This window comes from Triturus cristatus, chromosome 1_1 (genome assembly GCF_964204655.1).
Source record: "Triturus cristatus chromosome 1_1, aTriCri1.1, whole genome shotgun sequence".
Classification (NCBI taxonomy): Eukaryota; Metazoa; Chordata; class Amphibia; order Caudata; family Salamandridae; genus Triturus; species Triturus cristatus.
The window spans coordinates 66,059,502-66,081,504 of record NC_140579.1 but is presented as its reverse complement, the minus strand read 5'-3'; the positions used below and the strand labels follow the sequence as shown (position 1 = coordinate 66,081,504).

At 46.8% G+C, this 22,003-nt stretch overlaps 1 protein-coding gene across 5 annotated transcripts in view; it reads right to left on the bottom strand.

Moving 5' to 3' along the window:
* The window catches only part of LOC146869424 (vacuolar-sorting protein SNF8), a 241,818-nt gene that overhangs the window by 195,974 nt on the left and 23,841 nt on the right, over positions 1-22,003 (bottom strand). Inside the window, exon 1 of one of the 5 annotated variants that reach the window (XM_085599830.1) lies at positions 1,713-1,751. The exons of the other annotated variants lie outside the window; for them this stretch is intronic. The gene's annotated coding sequence lies outside the window, so the exon portion shown is untranslated. Of the gene's footprint in view, positions 1-1,712; positions 1,752-22,003 lie in introns of those variants that run through there. 5 annotated transcript variants of the gene reach the window in all.

The following is a 22,003-nucleotide window of genomic DNA, read 5'->3' as shown; positions in this document are numbered from 1 at the left end:
GGGGGCATCTCCCGTATATACCGCACCCTAATCAACACCACTCCCACCTCATGGCACCCAAGACGGTCACCGCCTCCGCCAAACTGAGGCTAATCCAACTATACTATCTACACACCGCTTACCTCACTCCACTGCACCTCCACCGAGCGGGCTTACGCTCTGACCCGTCCTGCACAAGGTGCGGCCAGGCTCCAGCAGATTATTTTCATGTGGTCTGGTCCTGTCCTCGGCTGGTTAGATTCTGGGGGGCCATTGAGGAGGAGCTTAAAGAGGTCCTGTGTTGGGCGGTTCCCCACGACCCACGTCCATCGCTAGTAGGGATCATGGATGGGCTAGATGGGTCCCGAAATGGCAAGACCTTTTTTAACACAGCTATGATTGTAGCTAATCGCGACATAGCGGCGGCATGGAAATGTCCCGATCCTACAGACCTGGGAAAGTGGCGCAAGGGAGTGGACTGGTGCGCGAGCCAAGAAAAAGTCCTGTACACGGCACGAGGATGCCCTAAGAAATATCGGAGGGTGTGGGGTAAATGGCTGGGCACTGTGGAAGAAACTGAGTGATTTGCTAAATCTTCTTGCCAATATGCATTCCCTGGGGAGTGGAACTGTGGTTTGCATTGATTTTGAAGATGTAAATGATCATTTGCCATCCGTGATTTTTCTGATTTGTTTGTATGTTTTAAAGCTAATCGCGACATAGCGGCGGCATGGAAATGTCCCGATCCTCCAGACCTGGGAAAGTGGCGCAAGGGAGTGGACTGGTGCGCGAGCCAAGAAAAAGTCCTGTATACGGCACGAGGATGCCCTAAGAAATATCGGAGGGTGTGGGGTAAATGGCTGGGCACTGTGGAAGAAACTGAGTGATTTGCTAAATCTTCTTGCCAATATGCATTCCCTGGGGAGTGGAACTGTGGTTTGCATTGATTTTGAAGATGTAAATGATCATTTGCCATCCGTGATTTTTCTGATTTGTTTGTATGTTTTAAAGCTAATCGCGACATAGCGGCGGCATGGAAATGTCCCGATCCTCCAGACCTGGGAAAGAGGCGCAAGGGAGTGGACTGGTGCGCGAGCCAAGAAAAAGTCCTGTACACGGCACGAGGATGCCCTAAGAAATATCGGAGGGTGTGGGGTAAATGGCTGGGCACTGTGGAAGAAACTGAGTGATTTGCTAAATCTTCTTGCCAATATGCATTCCCTGGGGAGTGGAACTGTGGTTTGCATTGATTTTGAAGATGTAAATGATCATTTGCCATCCGTGATTTTTCTGATTTGTTTGTATGTTTCAAATCTAATAAAACTAGAGTATCAAAAAAAAAAAATGATGGACTTGAATCAGTACTATAATGCGAGTGTCCAGCCGGACAATCAATTTAATAAATCAAAAATGTCAAAGAACAAAATTACAAACGTAGCAATAACGTGGGACACAATCCTGCATCCTACATGAACACATAACAAATACATTTAGGACAAAAACATATCAGGCAAGACGGGTTAGCTTGTGGAATATTGAGCACAATTTCTAACAAGAGAAACAGTAACTGCACTTTTTTATCATGTGCGATTAACGTGTAGACTGTTTACATTAGTCGACGACGTTTCGATCACTTAAAAACAATAATAGGATCATCATCAGGACAGTTAAGGTGCAAGCCTGAATCAATGAAAATAGCCTGGATAGTACTTGCGGGAAAAGGATAGTCGTACGTGGACTCAGGAGGGGCTGGAGCCGCAGTAATGATGGTTCTGTGGATAAGGTGGTGAAGATATTCAGGCGTTTTTCAGCAATACGTGATAGTATATTCAATAGATTAGCATGTGGCGATGCACAGAATGATGTGAGACCCGCAGCGGATCTACTCAGTGTGATATGCCTAGATATCACACTGGGACATTTTCTAAAGAAAAGATAGGTAAATCAGTTTTTGTACAGTTGCAGTTTTTCAGGTTGTCATACAAATCAACTCCACACTTAAAACATTTTTCAAGAAAAAACAGTCGATGTATTCCTATGGAGAGAATTTAATTTATCGGTTAACAGGTAAATATTTTGTTGTGTGAGTTGGTATTCTGGAGTTAGATCCAGGGTTCCCCCAAGGTCAAGGATGCACCCTAGAAACACCCTCAGCGGCACTACGGCGGCCGGGCACAGAGTGCTGAGGCCCAATGTTATCCAATGGGGGACAGGGGCCTCCGGTTGGTGGACGCTCACGGGTAGGCCACAGGGTGTGGGAGCAAAGCTTGTGGTGTTAAGCTCAGAGCAAAGGGGGATCCGAGTTAGCACCCACCCAAAGTACACCCGCAGCGGCGGCTGGGTGCAGGGTACTGTTTTGGCGCCAGGTGCCCTGTTGTTTTCAATAGGGATTCTCCGGTTCGGGGACGAAGATCTTCTGGAGGTGACCACCGGCTGGAGAGGTAATTTGGGATGCCTGGAGATGCTGGGACACTGTCGGTTGGGCAACCCATGGCCGTGGGACGTCGGGTGCAGGTGTGTCTTTAGGTGTCGAGCTTTCTTACCAGCTCCGGTCGCGGTCGGGAAGATCCTCCAGAGAGAGGCTGCAGGCTTCGCTTGGAGATTCAAAGCAGGTCAGAGATCACCAGACCTCAGGTAAGGATTGCCAGGGAGACCTCCTCGGTGTGTTGGGCCACTCGAACTCGGGCCGTGGGTGTCGGGTGCAAAGTGGTGAAGACTCACGGATTTGGCCGGAGTCAGAGTCTGTGGGTGAGCAAATCCGGGGCTCACGGGAGACAAAGTCTTTCTTGTGGATGGCAGGGAAGGTCCTTCGGGTTCTTGTGGCTGCTGGCTGAAGGACACACCGGGATTTTGCTGGAGCAGATTTGAGGTGGGGACAGGCCGGTAGGGCTGGGACCAAGTCAGTGGGCATCCTCCTCCTCTTAGATTCAGCATGGCTTTTCGTTCCTTCTTCTTCTCTTCTTCTTGGTCGGTTCTTATCTGAGGAGGCAAGGTTTAGGGTTGACCCATTATACTAGATTTAGGGATGTCACAGGTAGGTAAAGGTAGGGACCAATGGTTCCCTTCCTTGGGGTGAGTACACCCCCTATTCTGCCACCCTCAAGTGAGAGGGGGGCATATGCCTCAATCTGATTGGCTGGGACTGAGAGTTGTGCTTCACCTCGCCTCCCCCACATGAGGGGTGGGGTTGGCAAAGGTCAGCACACCTCCCTTCCTCACTTGCTTTTGCACACTGATTTTCCCGCACAAAGTGGGGGTCAGAACCGGTGGGGGTCAGTTGCTGGAAGCAGCAAAAGGCCTGGGGAAGCTCAAAGGTGGCAAACCTTTGAAGCTTCCCCTTCGTGGCCCCTACCCATCCTGGAGGAGGAGGCTTGGCACCTCGTCCCAGGATGTGCATTGTTTCAGACCCCCGAGAGCAGCAGGCTCTCGACCCAGGGGTCCAGAAACATGGTGGCAGCTGGCGAGCAGCCACTCATCCTGGACACTAGTGTTAGGTCGTTTTTCAGGGGCATCTCTAAGATGCCCTCTGAGTGCATTTTTCATTAAATCCGACACTGGCATCAGTGGGTTTAATGTGCTGAGAAGATTAATACCAAACTTCCCAGTTTCCAGTAAAACCATATTGGTACTGTAGAGTTCGTAATGACAAACTCCCAGCACCATATACTCTTAATGGCATTACTTCATTTACAATGTCTAAGAATTGGCTTAGACACTGTAGGGGGTACAGGGCTCATGCACTTGGACCCTCACCACTGGAATGGTGCACCCAGATAGAGGGGTGGCTGATCTATGCCAGGGCAGTGGATTGTAGCCATGGCACAAAGGGATGTGTGCCATGTCGACTCTTCACTTTCTTCTGCACCAAAACATGCAGCCTGCAAAGGCAGTGTGTGTGTGTGTGTGTGTCAAGGTACAGGGCCTCTAAGGGTGGCACAATAAGTAATGCAGCCCCTAGAGGCCTTCCCTGGCTACAGTGCCCTTGGTGTCTGTGCTACAATTTACAAGGGACTGACCTGTAGCCAAAGAGTGCCAATTGGGTGTTGTCTTAATGCAGTCTTAGGGAAAGAACATAGGCCATGGGTACTTGTTTGGCAGGAACCCAGGGCACACTCAAAGTACATCAGCAGTTTAGCAAAAAGTGGGGGCAACCATGCAAAAAGAGGGCACTTTCTTACAAAGCTAGCCTCGCTGATGAGGGGTGAAACCCCAAAATGGGTCCCAGGATGCTTGTTGTCTAGTCCAGAGAGGACCTGGCCTGGCAGTTCGGGCTGGATTGTTTCTACAGGGACCATTGTCAAGACTGATTTGCATATGGCTGGGTCTAAACTGTGGTGGCGAAGTGAGCTAAAGAATGATGGATTAAACCCAGATCTGTGACTGGAGGTGAATGTTTGACAATATTCAGCATCCCGTCCATCAACTTTTTGTGTTGATATAGTAGCCCTTAGTGGGAAGGGTATCCCCAGATGTGGGTCCCATGTTCACTATGCCACTGGAATCAAGCTAGCCTGAGAAGCATTGAAGATAAAGGGGCCACTTCAGTGCATCGTGTGAAAGAATATGGAGACATATGCATTCCCTATTTCATGCGTTTTAAGCACACAGACTGACAAGGAATGCCAAGTAAAGCCTAAAATACGATTGACTTGTTTTTAAGGTTTAAATACACAACCTTCTAAAATGCCAATTCCTCTTAAAGGTATGCCTGATTGTATCCCGATTTTAAAACGTATCTGAACCATTTTTGATCACACAGACCCCCTTAAACAGTTGCAGGGTCGAAGGATCAATGCTATTTCAACCTTTATCCTTCCGGGAGCTCAAAATGCTACACAGCAAGTGCCCGCATTTAATTTCCTTGTAGGCAGAGTGCTGCCATTATTCTGGGAGGTGCCTGGCTCGCTCGAGACAACGGGCCATTGGAAAGGGGGATTCCCCTAGATTTCATTGATTTTATGTTTTAACTTCCTCGCAATTATTTTAATTTGTTTTATGTTACTAGTAGCTACCAGCTCGCAGGGGAGCCTACGGCTGGTTGTAGTAGTTGCTAGACCCTGTTTTTTCTCTTTTCGTTTCCCTGCTGTTTTTTCCAGCTGACGAGCTTTGTGCGCAAGCCGCGTCCCCCTTTTCATGGCAGGCTATATCTAGAACTATCCAGTATGTCTCTGCCACTGGCACACCAAAGTCAAGCCCAACTGCGCCCATCCGCGACTAGTGCCAGTCCCCCTGGCTGTTCCGGGAAAGCTCCAAAACCCCTTTATTACGCCAGGGACCAGCTGCTCACACTAAATCCAGGAAAGGGAGCTGACTGCCCATTTTGGATTACTCCTGCTTCATAGTTGAAATTCCACTAATTTACCAGAGCTGTGGAGATCAGCTAGCTTCAGGTGGGTTTACCTCTTCGACCTCTGACCTGGACGGAGGGACCTTGGAACAGCCCTCAACTCTTGAGAATTCTTACAGCAATGCGTTATTGCCTAGTGAAGTCATGCTTTGCGTGTTGATCAATGCCAGGTCATTGGTAAAACATAGCATTGATTACCACCTGTTTATGGAAACCCACTAGCTGTCTCTGGCTTTTATTACTTAAACGTGGGCCGATCCAGCTTGTAATTCCTATTTGTTATCTGCCCTTCCTGGCGGCTTTGTAATGTATAGAGCAGATTGGACACTAAAACAATAGTCCACAGGGCAGATCTCTCAGTAAACTATGGCCTTGCTGCCGCTTTGCAATGCGAAGCTTCCTCTTTTATGATAGGATTTTCCGCAACAGTCTTTCAACTGCACGATCATTTACAGACCTCCTGGACCCAGACGAGCTCTCTCTCAGGAAATCTTCAGCCTTCTAAGGCGAAACATCCTCACCACTGACTACCCAGTACTAGGCGATTTTAAGTTCCACTTAAAAGCCCATTTTGACACAGACACTAACATTCTTCTAGATACACTATCGAGTCTGGGTCTATCACAGATGGTAGATGCCACTATACACCTGGCAGGACAGACACTTGATGGAATTCTCTCTAGCAATTATTTTCTGGGCAACATTAAAACCCCTCCACTAGTTTAGTCTGACCACAGGGCCGTACTGTTCGACATCAGCATTAATAACCCTAACCTCCAAAATAATGCACGCCCACTTAGTTCTTCATCTCGGGACTGGCATATAATTCAATCAGATCTTCTCTCTTGCACCCTATCAACTCACTCTCGGAACTTTCAAACAATGTAGATACAGCTGTTTCCCAATACAATCAATGGCTAGACTCTACTATCGCCTTACTGGTGCCAGCAAAGCAAAACAAATACGATCAAAAATGTCGGCACCTTGGTTCTCCATAGATCTCAGAGGCAGAGCCCAAAAGCAACGCTGCAGGAAACAGGAGAAAAAATGGAGAGCCAACTTTGACACAATATAAACTCTGCCTAACAGAGTATAAGGCTTTAATTGCCAAGGAAAAGGCATCCTATTACAAAAAGAGAATAGAGGAAGCTAAAAACTCTACCAAAGAATTATTTAATATGGTTATCAAACTGACAACAGACATGAAACAGCATATTGAACCTACACAATCTTTACGTAACAGTTTGGCTAGCTTTTTCTTACAAAAAGTAGAAGGAGTGTATAATAAAATTGCTACAGCAACACCCCTCTCTTTTGGTGGCCTTACGGTATGTGTTTACACAATTGAACTCTTTATGGGCAGCATATTTATGGAAGTCATGGTCCAGCATCCGCTAGAATTGTTTTCACTTGTATGTCACTAAGAACTTGTATCCGTTTTCTCTACAGCGGCCTTCATGCTCCTGCCAATCAATCTTATTTGCACAATTGTGATAGGTAGGTTTCTGTTTTTAACTTCAGTACCAGCATCTTGCCGCCAGCAGCTGGGACATCTTCATGCATGCAGCAGAAAAATTAGTCCTTCTGCACCACGATTCATTTCCTTGCAGTTACCTAGTCCTCATAATACAGAAAAGAAACAAGCTTCTAGCTAGTTGCTTCCTAAGTATGTGCGGAATGTGCATAATTTGCTTGTGCATAATTACATAAAATGTAGAACTGGCATTTGGGGATGTATTTTTAGCTCAAAACGCGTCATTGCCTCACTACTAACATCTATCTTCCAACATATGTTCAACTGTGGCACTTTTCCTACTTCATGGAAAAAAGCCTCAATAATGCCTCTTCTAAAAAAATCCACACTTGACCTTAAAGACCAAACAACTACCTTCCTATCTCGCATCTTCCTCTTCCAGCCACAATTGAGGAAAAAATAATGAACTCGCAGCTCATGGAGTAAGTATATTCATTAAAATAATTTCAGAGCAGCCACATAACAGAGTCGGCTCTAATCAAGACCACCGAAGAGATCAGAATAGTTGTTGACTAGTGGAAAGGGGCAGCCCTAATCCTGCTTGATCTCTCGGCGGCCTTTGATACAGTAACCACACATTGTTGTTAGGCCATCATCGAAACCAATGGATTTCAGGTCAGGCCTGGACTCTCTTGAAATACTTCCTTTAGGATTGTGAACAGTCAGTCAGCTTGGGCCAATTCACTTCTCACTACTTTTCACTGCCATGCGGGGTTCCACAGGACTCTACGCTCAACCCAACTCTTTAATATTTATGTTACTTCTCTGGCCGGCCTCATAAAGAACTTTGGCTTCTCTCTAATTGTCAGATAGTCGCATCCGTAGCCAAAAACATTAACACACTAGGCTCCATATTCAGCTGGTCATGCTATCCATCAAATCCTGGATGGATAGTAATTGCTTAAAACTTAACACAGATAAGACTGAGGTCTTACTATTCGGAGCCTAGATCTCCTTTTGGACTGCTTGCTGTTGGCCACAGGAACTTGGCCCGCTACCAGTTCCTGTGAAGAAAATCCAGAACCTGGGGGTTCTGGTGGATGACAGACTTAAAGACCATCAAAGATTTTACCCTTCATCCCAACACACTTACAAAAAACTTGTTACCTCGCTGGTCATGGCTAAACTAGATTATTGCAATGGTCCATTTCTCACCACCCACCAATATCTTTTGAACAAACTACAAATTTTACAGAATGCAGCTGCTCGACTTCTCTTCAATATCCCCAAAAACCCTTCTGCTGCCAATGCCCTAAGAAAACTGCACTGGCTCCCGATAAGACATAGAATCAAATTCAAGGCACTTTGCTTTGCCTACAAAGCACTGAACGGCTTAGGCTCTCTTTTCCTCCAAAACAGCTTCACACCAACTAGGACTCTTCGGTCTGCCTCTTCCAAACTTGTAGTGCCTCCCAGGCTCAAGCGGGCTACTTGGGGTGGCAAAAGCTTTGTACTTAGAGCCACAAAAGCCTGGAACTCACTCCCGCTGCATATCAAGGTGGCCCCTAACCTATTAGCCTTCAGGAAATCTTTAAAAACCTGGTTATTCCATCTACCTTAGGCACATGTCATCCCAGCACAGTTAGTCATCTAAGCTAGCGCCAAGACGCCGCCGGGCATTCAAACGCTCTATAAAACCATGTAACATAACAGAGGGAGAGCCAGACCCTACCTACAGGCCACATGTGGTGATAATTCTCTGAAGTGCCCCAAGGGATCGACTTACGGATGTACCAAACACAGATATAAAATGGGTGTTCCGACTTGATGTCACGCTGGATGGGTATTGTAAGAAAACACGACTGTAAAGTAAGTTAATATAATCCGACACATGCTGCAATCTCAGTGTTACCCCCAAACTGCTCAAATTGTCAACTCACAGGCTGCAACTTTTTCTTAATGGCATCAGGCCTGATCCCACGGGGAAGTCGTCCATCACAGAATCCGTGAAGCATCAATAACAAAGCTAGGCTCGCGGACTGCCACCTTTCCAAGACAAACTATGTACATTTTTCTAGGCACCATTAGAGCATTCATAAACAAATTTAAAATAAAGAACACGATCAGGGAGGAGTTGCCAACCAAACATACCCACCTACACAAAAATGATGCCGGATTATATTAATCAAGTATAGAGGCTTGCCACTAGATTTTTACTATCTGGCACAGGGTAGCCTATTAGAACATGTGACAGAAACTCATAATTGGCGAGGTTCCAGAATGTCATTCAAGAAAAGTGCATAAAATGCCCTTTAAACCCCCCTCCTGTGCTACTTCAGAGTTCCCTTCCAACCAGAGGTGCGCAGAAATGCACACACATTCATCCTCAATGTTAGTTTGAAAGGCAGAGGAAAGAAGGAATATGCACGCCTACAAAAATGCCCCTCCATCACTGCATACACCATTGCAAGAGAGACAATGGGAAAAACACCCGGGAGAGCACTACAGAGAGGGTGCAGGCAACAAACAGCAATGCAGGGGGACAGAAGTACACAAGGGAGATGCTCTCAAACACCTGCAGGGCTAGACACAAAAGAAATCATTTACCTTACAGATCTGTGATGGACACAAAGATTGATAAAACCAGAACCACAAAAGCGTGCTTTTTAACAAAATAACTTAACTAGAGAGCAAAGCGGGTGGGAAACAGAAGCACAAGGGTGAGAGAAAGCAATACGGGCTGCGAGACAGCAATGTGAAAAGCAATGGTCCACTGCAGCATTGTGCAAGACAGCACACGGCGTGGCAGGGGTGAGAGAAGCAGATAAGAGAAAGAGAGCTCAAAACATGCACTTTCAAGGAGAGCTTCTCGAAAAAGGAAAGAAATAGTTCCCGGGAAGCAAGCGTTCCTGGAAAGATAGAAGCAGCCTATCAGGGATGTGGTAAAAATGCAGTGCTCTACGGGAGAGACAAAGAAAAGCAGGAGGGACAAATAAAGCCAACCAACAGAAAGCAAGGATATGTAAAAGGCAAAAGACAAAACCAATGGTTAGAAGTGGCAAGAATAGCGAGCTTTGGACCCTATTTTCGTAGAATGGTGGGAGTTCTTTACTCTAACCCTTCAGCGAGAGTCCTTATAAACGGGGCGTTGTCCGAGGCCTTCCCGATCATAAGAGGGTCCCGACAGGGATGTCCTCTTTCCCCTCTCCTCTACGCCCTTGCGAATGAAGCTCTAGCCTGTTATATCCGCATAGATGATCAGATACAGGGTTGGCAGAACTCCCAAGACTGAATCGCGCTATAAGCGGACGATGTCCTGTTGTACCTCGCTGATTCAGCCCGCTCCGGGCCAAGATGCTTACAGACCCTACATTAATTTGGGCGAGCATCTGGATTGCACCTCAACCCCCTCAAGTCCACGGTGGTCCCCCTCCATACCTCCAGGGAATGCTTCGACTGGCAGACAACCATGCCTATTCGACGATTATCCTTTAAATATTTGGGCATCTGGGTGGTACTTCTCCCGGAGTTGACCTGGTTCCTTAACGCTGGTTCACTCCTCCGACGAACTAAAGACGACCTACGTAGGTGGCACAAACTCCCTCTTAACCCTCTCGGAAGAGTGGCCCTCTTCAAAATGATGGCCCTCCCCCGACTCTTGTATGTCCTTCAGAACCTTCCGATCCATGAGTAATCTCTTTTTATATTATCTCCCCACTCGCCTCCTGATAATCCACGATTGGTTTAACGGGGAATGGTCGGATCCGGCGTATGGGCTTGAACTGAGAAGTCTCGGATTCACTCAGGCCCAAGCACTGCTATACGGAACCCCAATCCCTTAGGCCCTACCAGTAGTGACTCGTTCGGCTTTCCTGGCGTGGCGGTTGGCACTGAGACACATCCACTGGGACTAACTCCATTATGGCACAGCACCTGGTTCCGGGAGGTGGGGACTCTGATGGGTTTTCAGGTGTGGGACCTGATAGGCATTACCCACCTTGGGAACGTCTGGAAAGGAGACCATCTGTCCTCCTTCCAAGACTTACAACGCACATATTCGTTGCAGTCTACGCAATTCTTTAGATATCTCCAGCTATAGCACGCCCTTGCCATTCACATCCCTGACCCAGGGTCATTCCCCGAGATCAGCCCCTTGGAAGCCAAAATTCCCATGGGGGACCTGGGGAAGGGAGGCGTATCCCAAATCTACCGGTCCCTGATAAACAACACTCCGTCCACGCTGGACCCTCTTAAAAGTAGGTGGGAGGTTTGGGTGGACCCTCTTGAGGACGAGGATTGGAGAGACGCCCTTATGGCCCCAAGAAATCTCACGATCTCTGCTAGACTTCGCCTCATACAGATATACTATCTTCACTGCACATATCTTACACCGGCACGACTGCACAAAGCTGGACTCCTCCCAGCCCCACAATGGCCACGCTGTAGAGAGGAACCAGCTGACTTTTTTCAAATGGTCTGGTCCTGCGCAGTCATAGCTAAGTACTGGGCGGCAGTCACAACGGAACTTAGTGGAGTACTGGGATGGGAGGTGCCCCTTGCTCCACTGGGTCTTCTCCTCAGGATGATGGAAGGGATGGACAGCTCCCGAGCCGACAAGGCGTTCCTAGGTAAAGCCTTCCTGGTTGTTAAAAGAGATACTGCAGTGGCCTGAAAAGACTCCAAGCCACCTGCTATTTCGAGATGGCACAGGGGAGTGGATTGGTGTGCGATCCAAGAAAAAGCGGTTTATGAGGCAAGTGGGTGCCCAAATAAATATGAGCTAATATGGGGGAAATGAGTGGGCTTATTGGACTGATTGATCATGGCGCTAAGGGTAGACTCTTTCTTATGTAATCTTAAAAGTTATTACTCAGAAGATAATAAGAGGATATGCAATGAAATGTCGTTTATGTCACGGTGCTACAAATAATTCCAATAACGGTCTTGTTTTTGTTTATAAAATGCCAATAAAGTTGGTTATAAAAAAAAAGAAAAAAGGGAAGTGGCAGGAATGCATTCATAGGACACCTTCCAGGCTGTCCCCAAGAAGTCTGTCACAGCCAGACAGCTATGCTGTCTGGTAGACTTCGGCCTAAAAAGTAACCGCAATAAGCTGGTTGTCTAAATACTTGCTAAAAAAAATAACCGTATTTTAATAGACACACACAAAGTTATAGAGACAACACACTAAAAAATATCCACAGTCTATTAAGGTCAACATGCTAGCGTTGTCCTGGGTGGTATCCCTGAGTCAAGCAGTCCCTTGTAGTGGAGCTGGTTATTCCCCATTCGGTAATGGACGTGAATTTCAGATGTGGCCCATGCTAGTACCCACACAACAAAGTTTACCCTAATAATCAACTATACCAGCTCTATGCAATGGATTGTGCAAGGTTCCGGCAGGCAAAACAGCCTCGAACAGTCTTACACAACCTGATTGCAACCAGTAAGTGCAGGAGTACCAGGGTCCGTCTTTGCTGGCTCTGGTCTCCTATGCCGAGGGTCTGCGACCTATCGCAGTTTTTCCCTAATGACGCAGTCTTTGGGTGGATGGCCTGTGTCGGACATCCTTTCCTGGACTTCTTTGGCAATTGTTAAGTATTCTTCACAGCGGCTGCCTCCTGGCACATGAGGGTCACCGATTTCGCTTGCACAAGGCCGATTATCCTAGTTTCATGGTGGCCCCCTCCTGGCACACAGGGGTCACTGACTTCTAAAGAACAGGGAAGCTAGCCGCACTCTTGCAGGGGTCCCAACCGGGAGAATCACACTTTGCTCACTGGGATCTGCTGGGCCTCACTCCCTCCAGCCCTTTCCTCCTCACAGAGTCCGCTTGTCTGAAGAGACAAGGAGAAGGCTGGTGCTCCAGGTTCAGAGCAAGTGGTCTTGACTTCCTGGGTGATGGGCCCTCACCCAAAGGTAACTAGTCCTGGTTCAGAAATCCACATCTCTTGTCTGAGGATTGCAGACCTCACCTTCAAAAACCTTTCTAGGCCCTGGACTTTCAGAATGTAACTCGCAGGCCTTCACGGTATGTACCACTTACAGGACCACATACAACCCTGCACGAACACGCAAGTGTAATGCACTTCATGGTGCAACACACAGTCACTGTTTAGGTCAAAGGTGTGTTAAGTACACTGCAGCAGACCTGTACACAAGTGTGCCCATAGGCACCACTCCATGACATAGGTAAAAAGGTCCAATCACATAATTGATTCTTACTAACACTAAATGGGTATGGTGCCACCACTGCGCTCATGTCACTTGACTCCTGGGAAAGGCAGTGTAGTGAGGACTCCCTGAGTATGTACATACATAGTTAAGTTAGCATAACCACGTTAGAGGGTAGAAAGCCATCTTGCTGCTTTTGCGCACGACACTGCGTTTACATGTTATTTCTTAAACAAACTGCTGACTCGAGACTCGCCTCACACGGGAGCAATCTGTTGTTACCATCCCGAGCTCTGCGCAGCGACCTTGGTCTGTACATGGTGTGACAAACAGTCTGGGTTGTTAGACAATGCATGTTTTCCACTCTAGGTTGATCGACCCACTATTTAGCCATAACACACGAGCAGCTGCGAATACCTGAAAGTTGGTGCTTTTAATATCACAGACATCATGTTTATTATTCAGACCGAAGACGAGCCTTCCTGCGAGAAGACTCCTGATGCTCCTGTGATGTGATTTCACTAAGCTGATCTTTGAGGTATGGGGTCCCCTATTCAAGCCTAAGAGACCTTCTACTAGCCTAATAATAATATTAGCTTCTTAGTAAAGGGAAGGTGGTAGGGTCCACTGTCATTATAACATGATCAACCCTTTTATATTCTATGGTATTGTAACGATGCTGATGGTTTTGATTTTAATCATTTGTCTGCTTGTATTAGCCAAAGTACTGCATCTTAGGACACGTGGTCTATAAAAATAAACTCTTTTTATTTTCATCGTGTCTCTGTTGATTATTGTTGTGGACTGATGTGAGAATAATATACGAACAGGTATTTCCGATTCCCACCATTCCTGAGAGTATACTGAGTCTCTTGTTCTGGGTTGTCTTTTCATTGGGACCGCCGAGCTAAATCTCGGATAACGAATGGGACACTTATGCTAGCCGGATACTGGGTTCTGAGGTGAGTTTCTGGTACACCACAATTCACTGAGGTCCTGGGGTTCTACGCATAGTTCTGTGTATAAGCAGAATCCCTGCAACATGGCGCACCTAACGTTTGGTCTATGAGTTGAAACGCCTTAGTAGTGCTTATATTAGTCCACAGCACCCTCATTCTTGTTTCCGGATAACAAGTCTGACGGATTTAAACCTACCTAGTTCTATTGATATAGGTTCCTTCAAGCTTGATCATTAAAAAGGTTATTGAACCCTTGTGCTACAGATAGCTTCGAGTGTGGTTTGTCCTTATGGCGGTAGATATTGCGGCGCATAGCCGTGCAGCTCTGAAACGTCATTTGACGCAGTATGGGGTGCCGGACACTGGCATGGACGTCATCTTTGTGGTGGGAGCCGATGCGGCATATCCATATGAGTTGTTCTACTCTTGGGTGACGATTCCGGCGGTGAGTGCGGTTGATAATACCTTTCATTCTTACACTGCAACTGCCGTGCCAGCGAACTATGTACCGTATAGGACACAAGAAATACCAATATCTGCTTGGCAGCATCTTATTTGGTTTAATGGCGCCCTCCCCCATGTGGTTATACCGCCGAGAATGGGCCCTTTATCAATTGCAGGGGCCACATGGCCAGTACTAGCCGGATTTACGCCTCATCCCCGTTACCTCACAGTGACGGTGGCTGAGTTGCGTGTACTACACACTGCCCTTATAACAGTTTATAGGGCGTTGGTGCAGTATGTGTCGCGCACTGTGCAGGCGGGGGCGCCTGCTGGTGCGGGACAACCTAATGATCATCACGCGGTGGTCATTAGTCCTGTTATGGTTAATTCTGTTATGGGCAAGCGCCCCCAAACAAGGGATGATTTTCCCTTTTGGCTTGCTGAAAAGTTTGACCAAATATAAGCGGTATACCCGAATACAACTCCTGTGGAGAAACACAGGATCCTCACCATTAGTTTGCCTAAAGACTTAGTCCCCCACATAGATGATTGTGTTACCTGGGGTAAGGTTTTTGCAGCGACGTACGCGCAGTGCTTTGGCACTCCGTCTATGTTGCAGCTGCCCTCCGTTATTAAACGTGTTCAAGATAACCACGGTGCGGAGTCTGCAATAGAATTAGGGATGCGGCTCCTCGGAGAGTTTGACCTGGTGGCTACCATGATAATGGGTAACCTTAAGGGTGATGCTTTGCAGTTTCAGGTTCGTAATGAACTAAAGAAAGTTGCTGAAGAGGACAAGCCGCAGGAATTTGCGAAAATAATCTCCGGTGCATACAGAGATTTAGGTCGTAGCTCTTTAGGAGTTAAGCCTGTGATCAAAAATCCCGATTTTAAGCAGCAGGGTAAGGCAGAAGCCACTGGTAAGGATGACCGACCAAGCTTTCCAAAACAAAATTGGCGGTCTAAACAACAGGGAAAGCAGCAGCAGAAACAGGGCTCTCGGCCTGCCTCTCCCGTTCAGTCAAGTAGTGAACGCACTTATGATCTGCGAGATCGTGCTACTATTAAGTCTCCTGATAGATTTCAGGTTTCTGAACAACGTTCTCCTCGTTCTTCACAGGAAACATCGGCTTCACAGTCCGGTGGCGGAGGCGGTGGAAAAGGTCGGGGTGCACCACAAACACGTGAACAGCCCCGACTGACTGAGGGTAAAGGCAAGCAGGACGAATTTGCACGACAAAGACCCCCGTTTCAGAAGAAGAAAGTGGCGGCTCTGACGGCAAGGTATGCCTCAGATAGTGCGGACACAGCTTCGGAACCGGACATGGGCGCTGACGCTACTGGACAGCGCGGCGGAAATTACCATAGTCCGTCAAGCTCTGCGTCCATTTCTGGCGGTGACAGCAACTGATATATTGGTTACTGTTGAAATAGCTGACGCCAGAGTGGCTCCCCCTGACAGACTTTATGAAATAGTCTTATTAATTGAGGGTGACATACAACGTACTATAAAAGGGATCTTTTGGGATAATCTGACCACCACCTATGATATCCTCCTAGCGGAGGCAGATTGGCCCCCAGCCTTCATTTTGGAAGCTCCTAGAGGGGAGGAGGTAATCCTCCCGTCCTCTGCGCACACGGTGCCTAAGGACCAGGCTGAAGTGTACGCTGAGGAGTGGGCGCTGGCGCTTGCGCCAGCGGTGTATCGTACTCAGGTGGGATGGGACCGGTTGTCCCCCTGCCATGAGATTCCATTGCGGTCTATGCCCCAGCCTCAACCCCAATATCCCATGCGTCGTGAAGCTAGACCCCACGTCGCGGCGATCCTTGAACAATTGGAATATCAGGGTGTTATTGAAACTTGTGTGTCCCCTATGAATAACCCTTTATTCACTGTAACGAAGCCTGACGGCTCGTACCGTTTAGTTTTGGATTACCGGCACCTAAACTCCCATTGCCGGACCTGCGCGGTACAAAATACACATAGCTCGGCTCTTGTCGACAGTCTCGTGCGTAAAAGGTTTAAAACGACACTTGACATTTCCAATGGCTTTTTTAGCCACAACCTGTCCACACTGAGTAGCCAGTGGACAGCGTTTACTTTGGGCGGCAAACAAAAACAGTTTACAAGATTGGCCATGGGCTACAAAAATAGCCCTGGCGTCTTTTCCGCTCGCGTGGTTTCTCTCTTAGAAAGAATAGACCCCGACGCATACTCCTATGTTGACGATATCTACCTCACGGATGATGAGCTGATGCCGCATCTGTCTCGAGTCGACAATATTATAGTGAGTTTTGCTGACTATGGCTACAAATTCAATTTTGCGAAGTCTCACATCGCGGAATATACAGTGTTGTTTTTGGGCTACGAGCTCAATAATGAAGGTAAGGGGTTCGCTCCCCACTTTCTGGAGAAGTGCGCATGCTTAAGTGCTCCTACGACACTGAAGAAATTACAATCTCTGCTGGGCTTTCTGAATTTTGGCCGTACGTACATTCCTGACTATGCCCAGCGTATCAAGCCGCTTTACGCCTTGGTACAACCATCGTTTTCGAAGTCTAGCTGGCAGCTAGAACATTCTAAAATTTTACAGTCTTTACAGGCTGACCTTCTTGCTTCACAATATTTGCTGACACGTGATAACCGCACTAACCTGGTAATAAGAATAGTGCCAGGCGCCGTGGGTTTCACGTATTTGACGTTTAATGAGGGCGATACAGTCCCCATTGCGTACAAATCCCACTTGTACACCTCTGCTGAATTACGTTTTTCCACGGTCGAAAAAGTTCTGACTGCTGTGCAGATGGCGATCCTTAAGGAACGCGCACTGTCGCATGGGAAACAGATTCTGGTTGTAACACCATATCCTGCCTTAGAAGCAGTGACTAAAGCAAGTGTACCAAATTCTAAAGCTTTGCATCCACCGTGGATACAATGGGCCACAACACTGACGTCGCCAGATGTCACTTACATCTTTGATGCCTCATTACAGACTCAAGAGTACTTGCAGTATGAATTCGTTCATCCGGCACCTCTGTCTTTGCGCCCGCTCGAAGAATACCATTGTGTCATATACACTGACGGGTCTGCGCAGCCCGCAATTGGATCAAAGCACGCTTATTCAGCGGCTTGCGCAATTGTCGTAGGTACATTCGTAAATGGTGAATTCCAATCTGATGCAGTGCATATGCAGTCATTGGGTGATTGTACCGCGCAATTAGCGGAGCTTCGGGCTCTGGTGCTTGCACTGGAGTTTGCTGATCCCCGAGTCACTACTCTTATAGTGAGTGACTCCTTCTACTGTGTCCAGTCCTACAATGACAATTTACACTTCTGGTCTCAGAATGATTATCGAGACACGAAAGGTAGCACAATTAAGCATAAAACGCTTTGGGTTCGAGTGGCAGACTTTAAAGAACGTCTCCCTCTCGTGAATGTTATTCACACTCTTGGTCACCAACGACTTGGTGTCCATGCTGTCGGCAACAGCTTGGCTGACGAGGCAGCAAAAACAGCAGTGGCTACATACTTAGTGGCAGCAGTTACAAGATCCAAAAGTAAGATTGATGATGACATCTTGGCAGCTATTGCTGCTACAGAAAAGGGAAGTGATTACCCGAAGGGTTTTCCTTCTCGTTATTTTTATCATTTAAGTCCTGATAACGTCCCATTAGTGAGGATTAACGACGTTGGTGACAGGATTATTCCCAACGCGGACTGCAGACCAGCACTGATCCTAGCTGCGCACGAGGGGTTGGCGTCAGCCCACGCCGGTGTGTCAGCTACAATATCTCTGCTACAACAACGTTACTGGTGGTTTGGTTTATATAAACAAGCGCGCGCTTATGTTCTTGATTGTGACATTTGCCAACAGATTAAACCTTCTACTGTTGCGCGCCCACCACAAACACAGTTGTACATATCTAATAAACCATTTGGTTGTGTTTATTTGGATCACTGCGGTCCTTTTTCTTCTGATACTGCGTACAAGTACATCTTGGTTGCAGTGGATTCGTGCACACGTTTTCTATGGGTATGGCCACAAAGGAGTGCTGACTCGCGGACTGTCATCAGGGATTTGCGTGTCTTTGTGGGAACTTTTGCGTGTGGTACCTTCCATTCTGATCAGGGCCCTGCGTTCGCCTCTAAGGCTTACAAGGAGGCTATGAGAAATTTGGGGGTCCTAGTCAAATTTTCGTCCCCCTACCGACTTGAGGGTAATAGTGTGGTGGAGCGAATGAACCGTGACTTAAAGCAATCATTGACAGCACGTGTTTTAGGCACAGGCCGGAACTGGCTAGCCCATTTGTATAACGTCCAACGTGCACTTAATAATCTCCCTAGAAGGTCTCTGGGTGGGCGGACCCCGTACATGATGCTCTTCGGAATCAGAATGTTTGTCCCAGACCTTGATGGTCTAGACATGGCGGCGTCGACCGCACCCTTTGACGTAGATGATCACTGTGCTGTTTTGCAGACTCTACAAGAAGCCAGAGACACTCATTCGAAGGAACACTTGCCCTCCACATCTGAAGCTGAAGTTCAGATTCCGGTAGTCGGCTGGCTACCCCGAGTTGGAGACCTGGTCCGTGAGAAGGTGGAGAACAAGAAGGAGTTCGGCCCCTCTTATCGTGCACCAGTTCCAGTGCTTGGAGTGCAGGGTACAAGAACAGTCATTTTACCTCCACTTCCTGGTCGCAAAGAAAACAGGTACATCTCTATTGACAATGTCAAACTTCAGCGAGTGGCCGATACTTCTTAGTATGACTCCAGCAGTTTCATGCCAGACGATGCAAAGAAATTCAATGTTGGCTCCTGCTTCTCACACCTTGCCTGATGTTGCCATCGAGATGCAAACAGTTACTTATCCCTTGTTGACACCACCGGCTGGTGGTTTGCCCGACGAGACTGAGTATGCTTATCCTACACGTGGTTCCTCGCCTGTTTTACAATCTACAGCACTTGGCCAGTCCCGTTTCTCCTTAGACACTAACTCATTGCCCTCAACTCCCCCATCGAACATTGCTGTTTTTGTAAGCTGGTTTAAGAGACATTTTTTGATTGCCCCTTGGACATACATCTGGTTGCTGCTTTTCAGTATTTTTTTGTTTATGTCAATGGATTTGTGATAGTTTTTTTCCGTTTGGTGGATGGCCACTATCTCAAAGAGAGATCGACAATTAGACTTATCAATGGAACTTTGGCCCCCCACTCCTCGTCCCACATCATGAAAAGGGACCAGACTTTTGTGAATATTACTGCCTGGCCCGTCTTGGATGGAATCGCGTGGGATGCTGTTAAATTCCAAATTCATGGGCCTACAGAGGTCATTAATGTACCTAATGTATTTCGTGTTTCTATGGGTGATGTGGTTAGGCAGAACATACGTTCTGATGATTGGGATGTACACGCCATTGAGTCACTGTTTTCAGATTTGAAATATTATGCCGCTTTTGATGCTGAAGATTTATATGAAAATGCGGCTAATTATGCGGAACAGTATTGTTTTCAGCATTATGGCAATCACTTCCTGCATAAAGCGAATACATTTAGAAATTTTGTAAATTTTACCCAATGGGAACACTGTCCTACTCCCTCTTTCGGCAGTTCACATACACTAGTTGATAAGTATACTTATTTTACTGATTTCGGTGTTTCCAACCCGGCATCCTTTTATTTTAAGGTTATGCCTGAGTCTGCCGCAAAGGTTAGACTGACACACACCAAGTTACTTTATTCCAAGTCCTTTATGGACGAGTTGTCAATCAAAGGTTATGATCTATGGAAGGCTACAATTGATCTTAAGTCGGTTTGGGGATCCAAACCGTGGCAGGTTCAGGGAACTGAAGGTTTACATCGTGCCTGTCTTATACCAAATCATATACTGTTTTTAAATTCATCCATCTTCCAAACCACCTGTTTCGGATTGGCCACTTCCAAACAACTAAAGTCACCTTCTGTGCCGGATCTGGGCGCTTACCCCAATTGGGATAATCACACAGCTCTGTCGCTTCCTGCTTTGCAGTCATTGATTTCAAATTCATCTTTCAATATTTCGAAATTTAATAATGAGGGTTGGCTAATTTGGCAAAGCAGTTCTGATACCTGTCAACGTCGTTTTCTAGGGCTGAACCCAGGGTATACTCAGGAACGCGTAGACCCTCGGTTTGAGTCGACACATACAGTAACTACATACTCTGTAGGAAAGTTATGTCAATCCTGGCTGCGACATTCCACCTTGGCATCTGTCAAAGTTCATTTATCAAAGTTACATGACAAAATAGATTTGAATGATTTTGTTAAGGGTCCTGTGGGTGGCAGAACCAAAAGGTGGGCGTATGCTATTTACAACGAAGTGTGGAAGTTGTCGCAAATTGAGGCGGCTTCCAGATTGAGAGCTATTGACCAAGCAAACATGGAAAAGGTATTAGCCGTTATAGATAACAGCATTAACACTCTCTCTTCAAGAATTTATACATTAGAAAATATTGTTTCTTCAGTTGTTGATATTGTGCATGATGATATGTCTGTGTTATATCATGGTCAAAACGAGTTACGTTCTGTTATGCAGTTTGCATGGACATTGCAGACGTTAAAGGCAGGGAGGGTCCCTTGGGACTATTTGAACACTACAGCGTTATTCCTTCCCTTTAACCTGACAGATAAGCAGCGTTTCATGTCCATGAAGGATGCTACATATTCATTATTACATATTGAAAAATTGGAGCCGTTACCTTTTTCGGTGGCGGAAATCAATTCGGCCACGTGGCTTATCCACAGGTTGATAACTCTCCCGTTTGCACTTTTTAAGTTTACGTCTTGTATGAAACATTATGCTCTGGGTAGATATGAACAGCTGGGCACCGCTTTCATACATGAGGTTTGTCCCTCCCCTTTACGTATAGATGTACTAGAGACGGTACTGAGGTTTATCTGAAGGGTGAGGAATGTACCACGACACCAGATCATTCCTTGGTATGTAGGCACATTCAATTACACGGTGCATGCAATGTACAAGCCCCGAATTTGGCCTGCGTCCTCCGCGGTGTCCCGGTGCCTGTGATTTCGCCTTCTTTCACGCTGCTTGCAAACGGTAGTTATTTAATTTTGAATAATGAAGCTTGCTGCGGGATGTTAGTAGGAATCCCATATATAGTAACTGTATCGCGTAGGGTTGTCTGCTGCAATAATGTTCTCTTTCCGCCCCCGCACGGGCGGCTGGATGTTTCCATCTGGCCTTCGATTCCAACCTTGAAAGCAGAGTTCAACAAGTTGAGCAGAATAAGAGCTCTATTGTCCCAAAAAGAGGTGCCATTGACTTCCTCTCGTGAAACATTTATCCTTCACGTTGCAAATACGCGCACTGAGGTGCAGGCGCTGTTGAATACTGACCTCCCCCTACATTTTGGAGCTTTGATACAAACAATTTTCAATGCCTCGTCCACGACCGGCCTGGCTCATTTTTTTAAACTTGTAAGCTCAGGCCTCGTGACCTCTTTCCAAACTATTTTTGGTGTGATTCCGGCATTTTTTCATTCGATTTTCTCGAGCATCTTTGGAGGTGTCCCGCTGATTCTGGCGCTGGTGGCAGGTGTGCTGCTTTTACTTTTCATACTACGGAATGG